We start from the raw sequence: 12,441 nt of genomic DNA on the forward strand, positions 1-12,441 counted from the left end.
TTCGTCCCGAGAGTCTTCGTCGCGAGAGTTTTCGTCACGCGAGTCTTCGTCGCGCGAGTCTTCGTCGCGCGAGTCTTCGTCGCGAGAGTCTTCGTCCCGAGAGTCTTCGTCGTGAGAGTCTTCGTCGTGAGAGTCTTCGTCCCGAGAGTCTTCGTCACGCGAGTCTTCGTCGCGCGAGTCTTCGTCGCGCGAGTCTTCGTCGCGAGAGTCTTCGTCCCGAGAGTCTTCGTCGCGAGAGTCTTCGTCGCGAGAGTCTTCGTCCCGAGAGTCTTCGTCCCGAGAGTCTTCGTCCCGAGAGTCTTCGTCGCGAGAGTCTTCGTCGTGAGAGTCTTCGTTGTGAGAGTCTTCGTCGTGAGAGTCTTCGTCGCGAGAGTCTTCGTCATGAGAGTCTTCGTCATGAGAGTCCTCGTCGCGCGAGTCTTCATCATGAGAGTCTTCGTCATGAGAGTCTTCGTCCCGAGAGTCTTCGTCCCGAGAGTCTTCGTCGCGCGAGTCTTCGTCGCGCGAGTCTTCGTCCCGAGAGTCTTCGTCGCGAGAGTCTTCGTCGTGAGAGTCTTCGTTGTGAGAGTCTTCGTCGTGAGAGTCTTCGTCGCGAGAGTCTTCATCATGAGAGTCTTCGTCGCGAGAGTCTTCATCATGAGAGTCTTCATCATGAGAGTCTTCGTCGTTAGAGTCTTCGTCGCGAGAGTCTTCATCATGAGAGTCTTCGTCATGAGAGTCTTCGTCAAGAGAGTCTTCGTCAAGAGAGTCCTCGTCGCGCGAGTCTTCGTCATGAGAGTCTTCGTCATGAGAGTCTTCGTCCCGAGAGTCTTCGTCGCGAGAGTCTTCGTCGCGCGAGTCTTCGTCGCGCGAGTCTTCGTCGCGCGAGTCTTCGTCGCGAGAGTCTTCGTCGCGAGAGCCTTCGTCCCGAGAGTCTTCGTCCCGAGAGTCTTCGTCGCGCGAGTCTTCGTCCCGAGAGTCTTCGTCGTGAGAGTCTTCGTTGTGACAGTCTTCGTCGCGCGAGTCGTCGTCGTGAGTCTTCGTCGTGAGAGTCTTCATCATGAGAGTCTTCGTCGCGCGAGTCTTCATCATGAGAGTCTTCGTCGCGCGAGTCTTCATCATGAGAGTCTTCGTCGCGCGAATCTTCGTCATGAGAGTCTTCGTCACGCGAATCTTCGTCATGAGAGTCTTCGTCGGTCTTCGTCGTGAGAGTCTTCGTCATGAGAGTCTTCATCATGAGAGTCTTCGTCATGAGAGTCTTAATCATGAGAGTCTTCGTCGCGAGAGTCTTCGTCGCGAGAGTCTTCATCGCGAGAGTCTTCGTCGCGAGAGTCTTCGTCGCGAGTCTTCGTCGCGCGAATCTTCGTCGCGCGAGTCTTCGTCGCGAGAGTTGTCATCATGAGAGTCTTCATCATGAGAGTCTTCGTCGTGAGAGTCTTCATCATGAGAGTCTTCATCATGAGAGTCTTCGCCGCGAGAGTCTTCATCATGAGAGTCTTCATCATGAGAGTCTTCGTCGTGAGAGTCTTCATCATGAGAGTCTTCATCATGAGAGTCTTCGTCGCGCGAGTCTTCGTCGCGAGAGTCTTCATCATGAGAGTCTTCGTCATGAGAGTCTTCATCATGAGAGTCTTCGTCATGAGAGTCTTCGTCATGAGAGTCTTCGTCGTGAGAGTCTTCGTCGTGAGAGTCTTCATCATGAGAGTCTTCGTCATGAGAGTCTTCGTCGCGCGAGTCTTCATCATGAGAGTCTTCGTCGCGCGAGTCTTCATCATGAGAGTCTTCGTCGTGAGAGTCTTCATCATGAGAGTCTTCATCATGAGAGTCTTCGTCATGAGAGTCTTCATCATGAGAGTCTTCTTCATGAGAGTCTTCTTCATGAGAGTCTTCATCATGAGAGTCTTCATCATGAGAGTCTTCGTCATGAGAGTCTTCATCATGAGAGTCTTCGTCATGAGAGTCTTCGTCATGAGAGTCTTCATCATGAGTCTTCATCATGAGAGTCTTCGTCGCGAGAGTCTTCATCATGAGAGTCTTCGTCGTGAGAGTCTTCGTCGCGAGAGTCTTCGTCGCGCGAGTCTTCATCATGAGAGTCTTCGTCGCGAGAGTCTTCATCATGAGAGTCTTCGTCGCGAGAGTCTTCGTCGTGAGAGTCGTCGTCCCGAGAGTCTTCGTCGCGAGAGTCTTCGTCGCGCGAGTCGTCGTCGTGAGAGTCTTCATCATGAGAGTCTTCATCATGAGAGTCTTCGTCGCGCGAATCTTCATCATGAGAGTCTTCGTCGGTCTTCGTCGTGAGAGTCTTCGTCATGAGAGTCTTCATCATGAGAGTCTTCGTCATAAGACTCTTCGTCATGAGAGTCTTAATCATGAGAGTCTTCGTCATGAGTCTTCGTCATGAGAGTCTTCATCATGAGTCTTCATCATGAGAGTCTTCATCATGAGTCTTCGTCATGAGAGTCTTCGTCATGAGAGTCTTTGTCGTGAGAGTCTTCATCGTGAGAGTCTTCATCGTGAGAGTCTTCGTCATGAGAGTCTTCATCGTGAGAGTCTTCATCGTGAGAGTCTTCATCATGAGAGTCTTCGTCATGAGAGTCTTCGTCGCGAGAGTCTTCGTCGCGAGAGTCTTCGTCGCGCGAGTCTTCATCATGAGAGTCTTCGTCGCGAGAGTCTTCATCATGAGAGTCTTCGTCGCGAGAGTCTTCGTCGCGAGAGTCTTCGTCGTGAGAGTCGTCGTCCCGAGAGTCTTCGTCGCGAGAGTCTTCGTCGCGCGAGTCGTCGTCGTGAGAGTCTTCATCATGAGAGTCTTCATCATGAGAGTCTTCGTCGCGCGAATCTTCGTCATGAGAGTCTTCGTCGGTCTTCGTCGTGAGAGTCTTCGTCATGAGAGTCTTCATCATGAGAGTCTTCGTCATAAGACTCTTCGTCATGAGAGTCTTAATCATGAGAGTCTTCGTCATGAGTCTTCGTCATGAGAGTCTTCATCATGAGTCTTCATCATGAGAGTCTTCATCATGAGTCTTCGTCATGAGAGTCTTCGTCGTGAGAGTCTTCATCGTGAGAGTCTTCATCGTGAGAGTCTTCGTCATGAGAGTCTTCATCGTGAGAGTCTTCATCGTGAGAGTCTTCATCATGAGAGTCTTCATCATGAGAGTCTTCATCATGAGAGTCTTCGTCGTGAGAGTCTTCATCATGAGAGTCTTCGTCATGAGAGTCTTCATCATGAGAGTCTTCATCATGAGTCTTCGTCATGAGAGTCTTCGTCATGAGAGTCTTCGTCATGAGAGTCTTCATCGTGAGAGTCTTCATCGTGAGAGTCTTCGTCATGAGAGTCTTCATCGTGAGAGTCTTCATCGTGAGAGTCTTCATCATGAGAGTCTTCGTCATGAGAGTCTTCATCATGAGAGTCTTCATCATGAGTCTTCGTCATGAGAGTCTTCGTCATGAGAGTCTTCGTGGCGAGAGTCTTCGTCCCGAGAGTCTTGGTCGCGAGAGTCTTCGTCGCGAGAGTCTTCGTCGTGAGTTTTCGTCGCGCGAGTCTTCGTCGCGAGAGTCTTCGTCGCGAGAGTCTTCATCATGAGAGTCTTCATCATGAGAGTCTTCGTCATGAGAGTCTTCATCATGAGAGTCTTCGTCATGAGAGTCTTCGTCGTGAGAGTCTTCGTCGTGAGAGTCTTCGTCGTGAGAGTCTTCATCGTGAGAGTCTTCATCATGAGAGTCTTCGTCGCGAGAGTCTTCATCATGAGAGTCTTCGTCGTGAGAGTCTTCATCATGAGAGTCTTCGTCGCGAGAGTCTTCGTCGTGACAGTCTTCGTCATGAGAGTCTTCGTCGTGAGAGTCTTCGTCGTGAGAGTCGTCGTCGTGAGAGTCTTCATCATGAGAGTCTTCGTCGTGAGAGTCTTCATCATGAGAGTCTTCATCATGAGTCTTCGTCATGAGAGTCTTCATCATGAGTCTTCATCATGAGAGTCTTCATCATGAGTCTTCGTCATGAGAGTCTTCGTCATGAGAGTCTTTGTCGTGAGAGTCTTCATCGTGAGAGTCTTCATCGTGAGAGTCTTCGTCATGAGAGTCTTCATCGTGAGAGTCTTCATCGTGAGAGTCTTCATCGTGAGAGTCTTCATCATGAGAGTCTTCGTCATGAGAGTCTTCATCATGAGAGTCTTCATCATGAGTCTTCGTCATGAGAGTCTTCGTCATGAGAGTCTTCATCATGAGAGTCTTCGTCATGAGAGTCTTCATCATGAGAGTCTTCATCATGAGAGTCTTCGTCATGAGAGTCTTCATCATGAGTCTTCATCATGAGAGTCTTCGTCGCGCGAGTCTTCATCATTAGAGTCTTCGTCATGAGAGTCTTCTTCGCGCGAGTCTTCATCATGAGAGTCTTCATCATGAGAGTCTTCGTCATGAGTCTTCGTCGTGAGAGTCTTCGTCGTGAGAGTCTTCGTCATGAGTCTTCGTCGTGAGAGTCTTCGTCCCGAGAGTCTTCGTCGCGAGAGTCTTCGTCCCGCGAGTCTTCGTCGCGACAGTCTTCGTCGCGAGAGTCTTCGTCCCGAGAGTCTTCGTCCGGCGAGTCTTCGTCTCGCGAGTCTTCGTCGCGAGAGTCTTCGTCGCGAGAGTCTTCATCATGAGAGTCTTCGTCGCGAGAGTCTTCGTCCCGCGAGTCTTCGTCCCGCGAGTCTTCGTCGCGAGAGTCTTCGTCCCGTGAGTATTCGTCGCGAGAGTCTTCGTCGCGAGACTCTTCGTCGCGAGAGTCTTCGTCGTGAGAGTCTTCGTCCTGAGAGTCTTCGTCGCGAGAGTCTTCGTCGCGAGAGTCTTCGTCGTGAGAGTCTTCGTCGCGAGAGTCTTCGTCGTGAGAGTCTTCGTCGTGAAAGTCTTCGTCCCGAGAGTCTTCGTCGCGAGAGTCTTCGTCGTGAGAGTCTTCGTCATGTGCGTCTTCGTCATGAGAGTCTTCGTCATGAGAGTCTTCATCATGAGAGTCTTCGTTGCGCCAGTCTTCGTCGCGCGAGTCTTCATCATGAGAGTCTTCGTCATGAGAGTCTTCATCATGAGAGTCTTCATCATTAGAGTCTTCGTCATGAGAGTCTTCGTCATGAGAGTCTTCGTCATAAGAGTCTTCGTCCCGAGAGTCTTCGTCGTGAGAGTCTTCGTCATGAGAGTCTTCGTCATGAGAGTCTTCATCATGAGAGTCTTCGTTGCGCGAGTCTTCGTCGCGCGAGTCTTCATCATGAGAGTCTTCGTCATGAGAGTCTTCGTCATGAGAGTCTTCGTCATAAGAGTCTTCGTCATGAGAGTCTTCGTCCCGAGAGTCTTCGTAGCGAGAGTCTTCGTCGTGAGAGTCTTCGTCGCGAGAGTCTTCATCATGAGAGTCTTCGTCATAAGAGTCTTCGTCATGAGAGTCTTCGTCGTGAGAGTCTTCGTCCCGAGAGTCTTCGTAGCGAGAGTCTTCGTCGTGAGAGTCTTCGTCATGAGAGTCTTCGTCATGAGAGTCTTCATCATGAGAGTCTTCATCATGAGAGTCTTCGTAGCGAGAGTCTTCGTCGTGAGAGTCTTCGTCGCGAGAGTCTTCATCATGAGAGTCTTCGTCATAAGAGTCTTCGTCATGAGAGTCTTCGTCGTGAGAGTCTTCGTCCCGAGAGTCTTCGTAGCGAGAGTCTTCGTCGTGAGATTCTTCATCATGAGAGTCTTCGTCGCGAGAGTCTTCATCATGAGAGTCTTCGTCATGAGAGTCTTCGTCATGAGAGTCTTCGTCGCGAGAGTCTTCGTCGCGAGAGTCTTCATCATGAGAGTCTTCGTCCCGAGAGTCTTCGTCGCGCGAGTCTTCGTCGCGAGAGTCTTCGTCGTGAGAGTCTTCGTCGCGAGAGTCTTCGTCGTGAGAGTCTTCATCATGAGAGTCTTCGTCGTGAGAGTCGTCGTCCCGAGAGTCTTCGTCGCGAGAGTCTTCGTCGTGAGAGTCTTCGTCATGAGAGTCTTCGTCATGAGAGTCTTCGTCATGAGAGTCTTCGTCGCGCGAGTCTTCAACATGAGAGTCTTCATCATGAGAGTCTTCGTCGCGCGAGTCTTCATCATGAGAGTCTTCATCATGAGAGTCTTCGTCATGAGAGTCTTCGTCGCGCGAGTCTTCATCATGAGAGTCTTCATCATGAGAGTCTTCGTCGTGCGAGTCTTCATCATGAGAGTCTTCGTCATGAGAGTCTTCGTCGTGCGAGTCTTCATCATGAGAGTTTTCGTCATGAGAGTCTTCGTCATGAGAGTCTTCGTCGTGCGAGTCTTCATCATGAGAGTCTTCGTCATGGGAGTCTTCGTCGTGGGAGTCTTCGTCATGAGAGTCTTCGTCATGAGAGTCTTCATCATGAGAGTCTTCATCATGAGAGTCTTCGTCATGGGAGTCTTCGTCGCTGGAGTCTTCGTCATGAGAGTCTTCATCATGAGAGTCTTCGTCATGAGAGTCTTCGTCATGAGAGTCTTCATCATGAGAGTCTTCGTCGTGCGAGTCTTCATCATGAGAGTCTTCGTCATGAGAGTCTTCGTCGTGCGAGTCTTCGTCGCTGGAGTCTTCGTCATGAGAGTCTTCATCATGAGAGTCTTCGTCATGAGAGTCTTCGTCATGAGAGTCTTCGTCATGAGAGTCTTCATCATGAGAGTCTTCGTCGTGCGAGTCTTCATCATGAGAGTCTTCGTCATGAGAGTCTTGGTCGCGAGAGTTGTCATCATGAGAGTCTTCGTCATGAGATTCTTCATCATGAGAGTCTTCGTCGTGCGAGTCTTCATCATGAGAGTCTTCGTCATGAGAGTCTTCGTTGTGCGAGTCTTCATCATGAGAGTCTTCGTCATGAGAGTCTTCGTCGTGCGAGTCTTCGTCATAAGAGTCTTCGTCCCGAGAGTCTTCGTCGTGAGAGTTGTCATCATGAGAGTCTTCGTCATGAGAGTCTTCGTCATGAGAGTCTTCATCATGAGAGTCTTCGTTGCGCGAGTCTTCGTCGCGCGAGTCTTCATCATGAGAGTCTTCGTCATGAGAGTCTTCGTCGCGAGAGTTGTCATCATGAGAGTCTTCGTCATGAGAGTCTTCATCATGAGAGTCTTCGTCGTGCGAGTCTTCATCATGAGAGTCTTCGTCATGAGAGTCTTCGTCGTGCGAGTCTTCGTCATAAGAGTCTTCGTCCCGAGAGTCTTCGTCGTGAGAGTTGTCATCATGAGAGTCTTCGTCATGTGAGTCTTCGTCATGAGAGTCTTCATCGTGAGAGTCTTCATCATGAGAGTCTTCGTTGCGCGAGTCTTCGTCGTGAGAGTTGTCATCATGAGAGTCTTCGTCGTGCGAGTCTTCATCATGAGAGTCTTCGTCATGAGAGTCTTCGTCATGAGAGTCTTTGTCGTGAGAGTCTTCATCGTGAGAGTCTTCATCGTGAGAGTCTTCGTCCCGAGAGTCTTCGTCGTGAGAGTTGTCATCATGAGAGTCTTCGTCGTGCGAGTCTTCATCATGAGAGTCTTCGTCATGAGAGTCTTCGTCATGAGAGTCTTTGTCGTGAGAGTCTTCATCGTGAGAGTCTTCATCGTGAGAGTCTTCGTCATGAGAGTCTTCATCGTGAGAGTCTTCATCGTGAGAGTCTTCATCATGAGAGTCTTCGTCATGAGAGTCTTCATCATGAGAGTCTTCATCATGAGTCTTCGTCATGAGAGTCTTCGTCATGAGAGTCTTCATCATGAGAGTCTTCGTCATGAGAGTCTTCATCATGAGAGTCTTCATCATGAGAGTCTTCGTCATGAGAGTCTTCATCATGAGTCTTCATCATGAGAGTCTTCGTCGCGCGAGTCTTCATCATTAGAGTCTTCGTCATGAGAGTCTTCTTCGCGCGAGTCTTCATCATGAGAGTCTTCATCATGAGAGTCTTCGTCATGAGTCTTCGTCGTGAGAGTCTTCGTCGTGAGAGTCTTCGTCATGAGTCTTCGTCGTGAGAGTCTTCGTCCCGAGAGTCTTCGTCGCGAGAGTCTTCGTCCCGCGAGTCTTCGTCGCGACAGTCTTCGTCGCGAGAGTCTTCGTCCCGAGAGTCTTCGTCCGGCGAGTCTTCGTCTCGCGAGTCTTCGTCGCGAGAGTCTTCGTCGCGAGAGTCTTCATCATGAGAGTCTTCGTCGCGAGAGTCTTCGTCCCGCGAGTCTTCGTCCCGCGAGTCTTCGTCGCGAGAGTCTTCGTCCCGTGAGTATTCGTCGCGAGAGTCTTCGTCGCGAGACTCTTCGTCGCGAGAGTCTTCGTCGTGAGAGTCTTCGTCCTGAGAGTCTTCGTCGCGAGAGTCTTCGTCGCGAGAGTCTTCGTCGTGAGAGTCTTCGTCGCGAGAGTCTTCGTCGTGAGAGTCTTCGTCGTGAAAGTCTTCGTCCCGAGAGTCTTCGTCGCGAGAGTCTTCGTCGTGAGAGTCTTCGTCATGTGCGTCTTCGTCATGAGAGTCTTCGTCATGAGAGTCTTCATCATGAGAGTCTTCGTTGCGCCAGTCTTCGTCGCGCGAGTCTTCATCATGAGAGTCTTCGTCATGAGAGTCTTCATCATGAGAGTCTTCATCATTAGAGTCTTCGTCATGAGAGTCTTCGTCATGAGAGTCTTCGTCATAAGAGTCTTCGTCCCGAGAGTCTTCGTCGTGAGAGTCTTCGTCATGAGAGTCTTCGTCATGAGAGTCTTCATCATGAGAGTCTTCGTTGCGCGAGTCTTCGTCGCGCGAGTCTTCATCATGAGAGTCTTCGTCATGAGAGTCTTCGTCATGAGAGTCTTCGTCATAAGAGTCTTCATCATGAGAGTCTTCGTCCCGAGAGTCTTCGTAGCGAGAGTCTTCGTCGTGAGAGTCTTCGTCGCGAGAGTCTTCATCATGAGAGTCTTCGTCATAAGAGTCTTCGTCATGAGAGTCTTCGTCGTGAGAGTCTTCGTCCCGAGAGTCTTCGTAGCGAGAGTCTTCGTCGTGAGAGTCTTCGTCATGAGAGTCTTCATCATGAGAGTCTTCATCATGAGAGTCTTCATCATGAGAGTCTTCGTAGCGAGAGTCTTCGTCGTGAGAGTCTTCGTCGCGAGAGTCTTCATCATGAGAGTCTTCGTCATAAGAGTCTTCGTCATGAGAGTCTTCGTCGTGAGAGTCTTCGTCCCGAGAGTCTTCGTAGCGAGAGTCTTCGTCGTGAGATTCTTCATCATGAGAGTCTTCGTCGCGAGAGTCTTCATCATGAGAGTCTTCGTCATGAGAGTCTTCGTCATGAGAGTCTTCGTCGCGAGAGTCTTCGTCGCGAGAGTCTTCATCATGAGAGTCTTCGTCCCGAGAGTCTTCGTCGCGCGAGTCTTCGTCGCGAGAGTCTTCGTCGTGAGAGTCTTCGTCGCGAGAGTCTTCGTCGTGAGAGTCTTCATCATGAGAGTCTTCGTCGTGAGAGTCTTCATCATGAGAGTCTTCGTCGTGAGAGTCGTCGTCCCGAGAGTCTTCGTCGCGAGAGTCTTCGTCGTGAGAGTCTTCATCATGAGAGTCTTCGTCATGAGAGTCTTCGTCATGAGAGTCTTCGTCGCGCGAGTCTTCAACATGAGAGTCTTCATCATGAGAGTCTTCGTCGCGCGAGTCTTCATCATGAGAGTCTTCATCATGAGAGTCTTCGTCATGAGAGTCTTCGTCATGAGAGTCTTCGTCGCGCGAGTCTTCATCATGAGAGTCTTCATCATGAGAGTCTTCGTCGTGCGAGTCTTCATCATGAGAGTCTTCGTCATGAGAGTCTTCGTCGTGCGAGTCTTCATCATGAGAGTTTTCGTCATGAGAGTCTTCGTCATGAGAGTCTTCGTCGTGCGAGTCTTCATCATGAGAGTCTTCGTCATGGGAGTCTTCGTCGTGGGAGTCTTCGTCATGAGAGTCTTCGTCATGAGAGTCTTCATCATGAGAGTCTTCATCATGAGAGTCTTCGTCATGGGAGTCTTCGTCGCTGGAGTCTTCGTCATGAGAGTCTTCATCATGAGAGTCTTCGTCATGAGAGTCTTCATCATGAGAGTCTTCGTCGTGCGAGTCTTCATCATGAGAGTCTTCGTCATGAGAGTCTTCGTCGTGCGAGTCTTCGTCATAAGAGTCTTCGTCCCGAGAGTCTTCGTCGTGAGAGTTGTCATCATGAGAGTCTTCGTCATGAGAGTCTTCGTCATGAGAGTCTTCATCATGAGAGTCTTCGTTGCGCGAGTCTTCGTCGCGCGAGTCTTCATCATGAGAGTCTTCGTCATGAGAGTCTTGGTCGCGAGAGTTGTCATCATGAGAGTCTTCGTCATGAGATTCTTCATCATGAGAGTCTTCGTCGTGCGAGTCTTCATCATGAGAGTCTTCGTCATGAGAGTCTTCGTTGTGCGAGTCTTCATCATGAGAGTCTTCGTCATGAGAGTCTTCGTCGTGCGAGTCTTCGTCATAAGAGTCTTCGTCCCGAGAGTCTTCGTCGTGAGAGTTGTCATCATGAGAGTCTTCGTCATGAGAGTCTTCGTCATGAGAGTCTTCATCATGAGAGTCTTCGTTGCGCGAGTCTTCGTCGCGCGAGTCTTCATCATGAGAGTCTTCGTCATGAGAGTCTTCGTCGCGAGAGTTGTCATCATGAGAGTCTTCGTCATGAGAGTCTTCATCATGAGAGTCTTCGTCGTGCGAGTCTTCATCATGAGAGTCTTCGTCATGAGAGTCTTCGTCGTGCGAGTCTTCGTCATAAGAGTCTTCGTCCCGAGAGTCTTCGTCGTGAGAGTTGTCATCATGAGAGTCTTCGTCATGTGAGTCTTCGTCATGAGAGTCTTCATCATGAGAGTCTTCGTTGCGCGAGTCTTCGTCGCGCGAGTCTTCGTCATAAGAGTCTTCGTCCCGAGAGTCTTCGTCGTGAGAGTTGTCATCATGAGAGTCTTCGTCGTGCGAGTCTTCATCATGAGAGTCTTCGTCATGAGAGTCTTCGTCGTGCGAGTCTTCGTCATAAGAGTCTTCGTCCCGAGAGTCTTCGTCGTGAGAGTTGTCATCATGAGAGTCTTCGTCATGTGAGTCTTCGTCATGAGAGTCTTCATCATGAGAGTCTTCGTTGCGCGAGTCTTCGTCGCGCGAGTCTTCGTCATAAGAGTCTTCGTCCCGAGAGTCTTCGTCGTGAGAGTTGTCATCATGAGAGTCTTCGTCGTGAGAGTTGTCATCATGAGAGTCTTCGTCATGTGAGTCTTCGTCATGAGAGTCTTCATCATGAGAGTCTTCGTCATGAGAGTCTTCATCATGAGAGTCTTCATCATGAGAGTCTTCGTTGCGCGAGTCTTCATCATGAGAGTCTTCGTCATGAGAGTCTTCGTCATGAGAGTCTTCGTCATAAGAGTCTTCGTCATGAGAGTCTTCGTCATAAGAGTCTTCGTCGTGAGAGTCTTCGTCGCGAGAGTCTTCGTCATGAGAGTCTTCGTCATAAGAGTCTTCGTCATGAGAGTCTTCGTCGTGAGAGTCGTCGTCCCGAGAGTCTTCGTAGCGAGAGTCTTCGTCGTGAGAGTCTTCGTCGCGAGAGTCTTCATCATGAGAGTCTTCGTCATAAGAGTCTTCGTCATGAGAGTCTTCGTCATGAGTCTTCGTCCCGAGAGTCTTCGTCGTCAGAGTCTTCGTCCCGAGAGTCTTTGTTGCGAGAGTCTTCGTCGTGAGAGTCTTTATCATGAGAGTCTTCGTCGCGAGAGTCTTCATCATGAGAGTCTTCGTCATGAGAGTCTTCGTCATGAGAGTCTTCGTCGCGAGAGTCTTCGTCGCGAGAGTCTTCGTCATGAGAGTCTTCGTCATAAGAGTCTTCGTCATGAGAGTCTTCGTCATGAGAGTCTTCATCATGAGAGTCTTCGTTGCGCGAGTCTTCGTCGCGCGAGTCTTCATCATGAGAGTCTTCGTCATGAGAGTCTTCATCATGAGAGTCTTCATCATGAGAGTCTTCGTTGCGCGAGTCTTCATCATGAGAGTCTTCGTCATGAGAGTCTTCGTCATGAGAGTCTTCGTCATAAGAGTCTTCGTCATGAGAGTCTTCGTCATAAGAGTCTTCGTCGTGAGAGTCTTCGTCGCGAGAGTCTTCGTCATGAGAGTCTTCGTCATAACAGTCTTCGTCATGAGAGTCTTCGTCGTGAGAGTCGTCGTCCCGAGAGTCTTCGTAGCGAGAGTCTTCGTCGTGAGAGTCTTCGTCGCGAGAGTCTTCATCATGAGAGTCTTCGTCATAAGAGTCTTCGTCATGAGAGTCTTCGTCATGAGTCTTCGTCCCGAGAGTCTTCGTCGTGAGAGTCTTCGTCCCGAGAGTCTTTGTTGCGAGAGTCTTCGTCGTGAGAGTCTTCATCATGAGAGTCTTCGTCGCGAGAGTCTTCATCATGAGAGTCTTCGTCATGAGAGTCTTCGTCATGAGAGTCTTCGTCGCGAGAGTCTTCGTCGCGAGAGTCTTCATCATGAGAGTCTTCGTCATGAGTCTTCGTCCCGAGAGTCTTCGTCCCGAGAGACTTCGTCCCGAGAG

This window comes from Telmatherina bonti (assembly GCF_933228915.1).
Source record: "Telmatherina bonti genome assembly, chromosome: 24".
NCBI lineage: Eukaryota > Metazoa > Chordata > Actinopteri > Atheriniformes > Telmatherinidae > Telmatherina > Telmatherina bonti.